General features: G+C 59.3%; 2 non-coding genes across 2 annotated transcripts; both read right to left on the reverse strand.

The window, feature by feature from the left end:
- Positions 1-2,026: 2,026 nt before the first annotated feature.
- Positions 2,027-2,145, reverse strand: LOC131062263 (5S ribosomal RNA). The gene has a single exon (XR_009110856.1). It is a non-coding gene; the product is annotated as a 5S ribosomal RNA (ribosomal RNA).
- Positions 2,146-4,138: 1,993 nt separating this feature from the next.
- LOC131062032 (5S ribosomal RNA) lies at positions 4,139-4,257 on the reverse strand. The gene has a single exon (XR_009110658.1). It is a non-coding gene; the product is annotated as a 5S ribosomal RNA (ribosomal RNA).
- Between the last annotated feature and the right edge of the window lie 2,281 nt (positions 4,258-6,538).

Below are 6,538 nucleotides of genomic sequence, written 5' to 3' on the forward strand. Positions count from 1 at the left end.
GTTATTGGAGCACCCCCTCTTTTTTTGTTGGAGCGTTTGGTGGGGTTTCTCGCATTGGCCCTTCCAAGGCCCGGTTGTTGGGTGCGCTCCCACCCTGGCACGCACGAAGTCAGAAGTTGGGTTAATTGTCCAGGTGCGCACCTTCACCAGGGTGGGCACCTTGGTGTGCACACCTTGCCTGGGCTGTGCACCAGGGCGGGCTCAACATGGCACCCGCATTCCCTTGTTTTCATTATCTTTCAAAACGGAAATTTTAAAATCTCATTTTTTTTGCCTTTTATGGAAATTAGTGAAGGCGGCACATCAAAGGTGCGCACCTCGCTGCCCACCTTGGTGTGCTTTGAGGTGCCCACCATGGTGCGCAACGCTGGTGCGAACCCAGGAGTGCCCTGATGTGTGCTCCAAGGTGCAGCGTGCACGAAGTCGAAGCCTGGTTTGCCCCGAGTGCGCACCTTCACCGGGGTGGGCACCTTGGTGTGCACACCTTGGCTGGGCTGACCGCCCTGGTGGGCACCATGGTGTGCCCTAAGGAGCGCTCTAAAGTGTGCTCCAAGGTGCGGCATGCATGAAGTCGGAGCCCGGTTTGCCCCGGGTGTGCACCTCGCGTGCACCTTCGCTGCGGTGGGCACCATGGAGCGCTCCGAAGTGTGCTCCAAGGTGCGCACCATGGCCCTCCAAGGTGCGCAACATGGTGTGCATGAAGTCGGAGCCTAGTTTGCCCTGGGTGCACACCTCATGTACACCTCGGTGCGCACCTCGCGTGCACCTTCACCAGGGTGGGCACCTCAGTGCGCACATCTTCTCAATGTTTTTTTGCCTTTTATGGAAATTGGGGAAGGTAGCGCATCAAAGGTGCACACCTCAGTGTGGTCCGAGGTGCGAACCTGGGAGCACTCTGAGGTGCGCATGAAGTCAAAAGTCAAGTTAATTGCCTTGTTTTCCCTGGGTATGCTTCGAGGTGCGCAACATCGGTGCACACCAAGGAGCGCTCCGAAGTGTGCTCCAAGGTGCGCACGATGGCGTGCACCTCCGCTGTGCACGATTCGGAGCTCAGTTTGCCCGGGGTGCGCACACCTTGGCTAGGCTGCGCACCTTGGTGGGCACCATGGTGCGCTCTAAGGTGCACACTAAGGTTCACTCCGATGTGTCCTCTAAGGTGCGCACCTTTTGTGCGCTCCAAGGTGCGCGCGAAGTGGGAGCTCGGTTTGCCCCGGGTGCACACCTTCGCCAGGGTGCGCACACCTTGGCTGGGCTGCGCACCTTGGTGAGTGCCATGGTGCGCTCTGAGGTGCCCAAGATTGGTGCGCAGCAAGGAGTGCTCCAAAGTGCGCTCCAAGGTGCACTCCTCTTTTGCGCTCCAAGGTGCGCACCATGGCAGGCACCTCTGGTGTGCGCGAAGTCAAAAGTTGGGTTAATTGTCCAGTTTGCCCCAGGTGCACACCTTGCATGCACCTTCGCCAGGGTGGGTGCCTTGGTGTGCACACCTTGGCTGGGCTGCGCACCAGGGTGGGCACCCGCGCGCGCACACCTTGGCACCCGCGTTTCCTTCAATTTTTTTATTTTTTTTTGACAATCTCTCAAGTGGGAAATTCTATAATCTCAATTTTTTTTGCCTTTTCAGGAAACTTTGAACGGAGTGCATCATTGGTGCGCACCAAGGAGCACCCCGAAGTGTGCTCCAAGGTGCACTCCAAAGTGCTCTCCAGTTGCATGCCCCTACCCCAGGCGCGCACCCGACCCTGCCTAGCTTTGCTCACCTGTCCTGGGCGTCTGGTGCAGAACCTTAGAGTAAGAAACATCGCTGTGCACCTTGGCCAACGTGCGCGACTCGGGTGCACCGGGGTGCGCGCACAACGCCCGAGTTGCACTGTGGTCTGTGTGCTCGGGGTGCCTCGGGTGCACGCTTGGTGTTGCCCCCACGCGCGCGGTATTGCAGGCATCGCACCTCGGCCCAGCCCCGATGAGAACGCAAACAGGCAAAAGGTTAATTCAAATAGCACTGCAACGCCCGACGAAAAACTAAAAAAGGGTGCAACACTGGGACTTCCCAGGAGGTCACCCATCCTAGTACTACTCCGGCCCAAGCACGCTTAACTGCGGAGTTCTGATGGGATCCGGTGCACTAACGCTAGTATGATCGCACCCGTTATGAGCTTGTCGCAATGTGCACTTAGCAAACCCTGACCCACGTGCGAATCCACCCCAGCCACCCACCCCCGCCGAGGTGCACACCCTCCCTCGCCAAGCGCGCCCCATTCGCCAAGTGTGAACCCTGCCCAGGTGCGCGCACCTCGCTCGGGCGTTGGGTGTGCACCTGCCCCAGCCTACGTGCGTGCACCTGGACTGGGCGTCATGTGCGCACCCGACCCGCCCAAGTGCACGCAGTGTCCAGTCTGCACCGCGGTGCCCGCACATCACCTCGACGCAATGACCTGCGCTCACATGTGGGCCGAGTACACCCTGGTGCATGTTCAGGGCGCCTCGGGTGCACGCTCGATCTTGCCCCAGTGCACCAAGGCACTCGGTTTGGCCCGAGTGCGCATCTGGTGCGCTCCGAAGCGTGGTTATTGGAGCGCCCCCTCTATTTTTGTCTGAGTGTTTGGTGGGGTTTCTTGCATTGGAGCTTCCTAGGCATGGTTGTTGGGTGCGCACCTACCCTGGCATGGACGAAGTCGGAAGTTGCGTTAATTGCCCTGTTTGCCCTGGGTGCGCACCTTCGCCAGGGTGGGCACCTTGGTGCACACACCTTGCCTGGGCTGCGCACCAGGGCGGGCTCAAGTCGGAGCCCTGTTTGCCCCGGGTGCGCACCTCGCGTGCACCTTTGCCAGGGTGGGCACCTCGGTGTGCACATCTTCTCAATGTTTTTTTTCCTTTTCTGGAAATTGGTGAAGGCAGCGCATCAAAGGTGCACACCTCGGTGTGCTTCGAGGTGCAAACCGAGGAGCACTCTAAGGTGCACACAAAGTTGAAAGTCAGGTTAATTGCCTTGTTTTCCCCGGGTGCACTCCGAGGTGCGCAACATCGGTGCACATCAAGGAGTGCTTTGAAGTGTGCTCCAAGGTGCGCACAATGGCGTGCACGTCTGCTGCGCACGATTCGGAGCTCGGTTTGCCTGAGGTGCGCACACCTTGGCTGGGCTGCGCACCTTGGTGGGAGCCATGGTGTGCTTTGAGGTGCACACCAAGGTTTGCTCCAAAGTGTCCTCCAAGGTGCCCACCTTTTGTGCGCTCCAAGGTGCGCGTGAAGTCGGAGCTCGGTTTGCCCCGGCTGCGCACCTTCGCCAAGGTGCGCACACCTTGGCTGGGCTGTGCACCTTGGTGGGCGCCATGGTGCACTCTGAGGTGCCCAAGATTGGTGCGCACCAAGGAGCGCTCCGAAGTGCGCTCCAAGGTGCGCACCTCTCGTGCGCTCCAAGGTACACACCATGGCCCGCACCTCTGGTGCGCGCGAAGTTGAAAGTTGGGTTAATTGTCTCGTTTGCCCTGGGTGCGCACCTTGCGTGCACCTTCGCCAGGGTGGGCACCTTGGTGCGCACACCTTGGCTGGGTTGTGCACCAGGGTGGGCACCCGGGCGCGCACACCTTGGCACCCACGTTTCCTTCAATTTTTTTTTTTTTTACTATCTCTCAAGTGGGAAATTCTATAATCTCAATTTTTTTTTCCTTTTTAGGAAAATTTTGAACGGAGCGCATCATTGGTGCGCACCAAGGAGTGCCCCGAAGTGTGCTCCAAGGTGCGCTCCAAAGTGCTCTCCAGCTGCGTGCCCCTGCCCCGGTTGCGCACCCGACCCTGCCCAGCTTCGCTCACTTGTCTCGGGCGTCTGGTGTGGAACCTTAGAGTAAGAAACATCGTTGTCCACCTTGGGCAACATGCGTGACTCGACCGAGTGCGCACTGCCTGAGGTGCACACCGATTTCACATGGGTGCACGCGTAGCACATCGGGCACACCGGGGTGTGCGCACAATGCCCGGGTTGCACCGTGGCCTGTGTGCTCGGGGCACCTCTGGTGCACGCTCGGTGTCGCCCCCCGCGCGCGCGGTAGTGCGGGCACCGCACCCCGGCCCGGCCCCAATGAGAACGTAAATAGGCAAAAGTTTAATTCAATTAGCATTGCGATGCCCGACGAAAAACTAAAAAAGGGTGCAACACCGGGACTTCCCAGGAGGTCACCCATCCCAGTACTACTCTGGCCCAAGTGCGCTTAACTGCGGAGTTATGATGGGATCTGGTGCACTAACGCTGGTATGATCACACCCGTTATGAGCTTGTCAGAGTGTGTACTTAGCAAATTGTGACCCACGTGCGAATCCACCCCAGCCACCCACCCTCGCCGAGGTGCACACCCTCCCTCGCCAAGCACGCCCCGTTCGCTAAGTGTGAACCTTGCCCAGGTGCGTGCACCTCGCCCGGGCGTCGGGTGTGTACCAGGCTCGACCTATGTGCGTGCACCTGGATGGGGCATCGTGTGCGCACCCGACCCGGCTTGGGTGCGTACTCGACCCGCCCAAGTGCGCATAGTGTCCCATCTGCACCGTAGTGCCCACACACCACCTCGGCGCAATGACCTGCGCTCACATGTGGGCCGAGTGCACCCTGGTGCATGTTCGGGGTGCCTCGGGTGCACACTCGATCTTGCCCCGGTGCACCAAGGCGCTCGGTTTGCCCCGATTGTGCACTTGGTGCAGGGTGGGCACCCAAAATAGGGATCAAGCACCAAAAACAAGTTTCAGGATGCAAAATGGGACCCAAGGACCACAAATGCATTCCAAGACCCATGATGGGTCCACGAGAACAAAAATGTGTTCCGAGACTTAATAAAGAAATATTGGTTTTTAGGAGAAGAAACATGCTCTGATGCCCAAAATGAGAATCGACCCCCAAAAGGCCATAGGAGAAAAGTGGGATGCGAGACAAAAACAATGGGACCCGAGGACCAAAATTGGGTTCTCAGGTCGAAGACAGGGCAACCGGACAAGAAATGACCTCTAAGGCTCGAAATGAGTCCCGACGACTAAAACTTGACAAGAAGCACCCATCAGGCACCCAACTCGACACCCATGGGACGCCGACCCACCCCGACACCCACCCGGGCTTCCACCTAGCACACCTTGGCACCCACCCACCCTGGCACCCAACCTCACACCCAACTTAGCACCTTTGAACCCACATTAGGACTCACCCTGACCCTGGCACCTTGGAACCCACATTGGCACTCACCTTGACCCTGGCGCCCACCTTTGCACTCACCTTTTGACCCACCCTGGCTCCCACCTCGGCACCCACCCAGACACCCGCCTTGGTTCCTTGGCACCCACCTTGGATCCTCGGCACCCACCCCGACACCCACCTTGGCTCCTTGACGCCCACCCTGACAACCACCCCGTGACCTACCTTGGCCAGGGTTGGTGCACACCCACCTTGGTGCCCACCTTGGCACGGACCTTAGTACCCACCCCGTTACCCACCCTAGGACCCACCACATGACCCACCTTGGCCAGGGTGGGTGCACACCCACCCTGGTGCCCACCTTGGCACCCACCTTGGCACCCACCCATCCTAGCACCCAGCCTGTGACCGGCCTTGGAACCCACCCTCGCACCCTTCTTGGCCAGGGTGGGTGCGCACCCATCCTGGCACCCATGTTGTGACACACCTTGGAACACACCTTGTGACCCACGCACCCTAGCACCCACCTTGGAACCCAACCTAGCAACTTGGCACCCACCCCGTGACCCACCTTGGCATCCACCATAGCAGTCGCCAACTTGGCACCCAACTTGGAACCCAACTTGGCACCCACCTTGACACCCACCTTGACACTTGTGCACCCACCTTGCCACTCACCCTAGCACCGACCCATCCTAGCACCCAAGCTATGATGCACCTTAGCACCCACCCTGGCACCTTTGCACCCTAGCACTCACCCATCCTAGCACCTAACATGTGACCCACCTCGACACTTACCCTCGCACCCACCCACCCTGACACCCACCCTAGCACCTACCCACCCTTGCACCCACCCACCTCGGCACCCACCCTGTGACCCATCTTGGCACCCATCCATCCTACCACTCAACCTTTCACCCACCTTCTCACCCACCTTGGAACTCACCTTGGCACCCACCTTAGCACCCACCCACACTGGCACCTTGGCACCCACCTCGAGCAAGGTGGGTGCACACCCACCCTGGCACCCAATTTAGAACCCACTGAGCCTGTTACCCACCTTGGCACCCACATTGCAGCCCACCCTAGCACCCACCCTAGCACCCACATTGGCATCCACACCCTAGCACCCACGCACCCAGGCACCCACCTCGACACCCACTCTATCACTGAACCTGTGACCCACCTTGGAACTCACCCTAGAACCCACCAACCGTGTGAACCACCTTGGCATCCACCTTAGCAGCCACCCACCTTGGCACCCACTCTAGCACTCACCTATCCTAACACCCAACTTGTTACCCACCTTGGCACCCGCCCTCGCACCCACCTTGAAATCCACCCTAGCACCCACCCACCCAGGAGCCCACC

This window comes from Cryptomeria japonica, chromosome 2 (assembly GCF_030272615.1).
Source record: "Cryptomeria japonica chromosome 2, Sugi_1.0, whole genome shotgun sequence".
Taxonomy (NCBI): domain Eukaryota; kingdom Viridiplantae; phylum Streptophyta; class Pinopsida; order Cupressales; family Cupressaceae; genus Cryptomeria; species Cryptomeria japonica.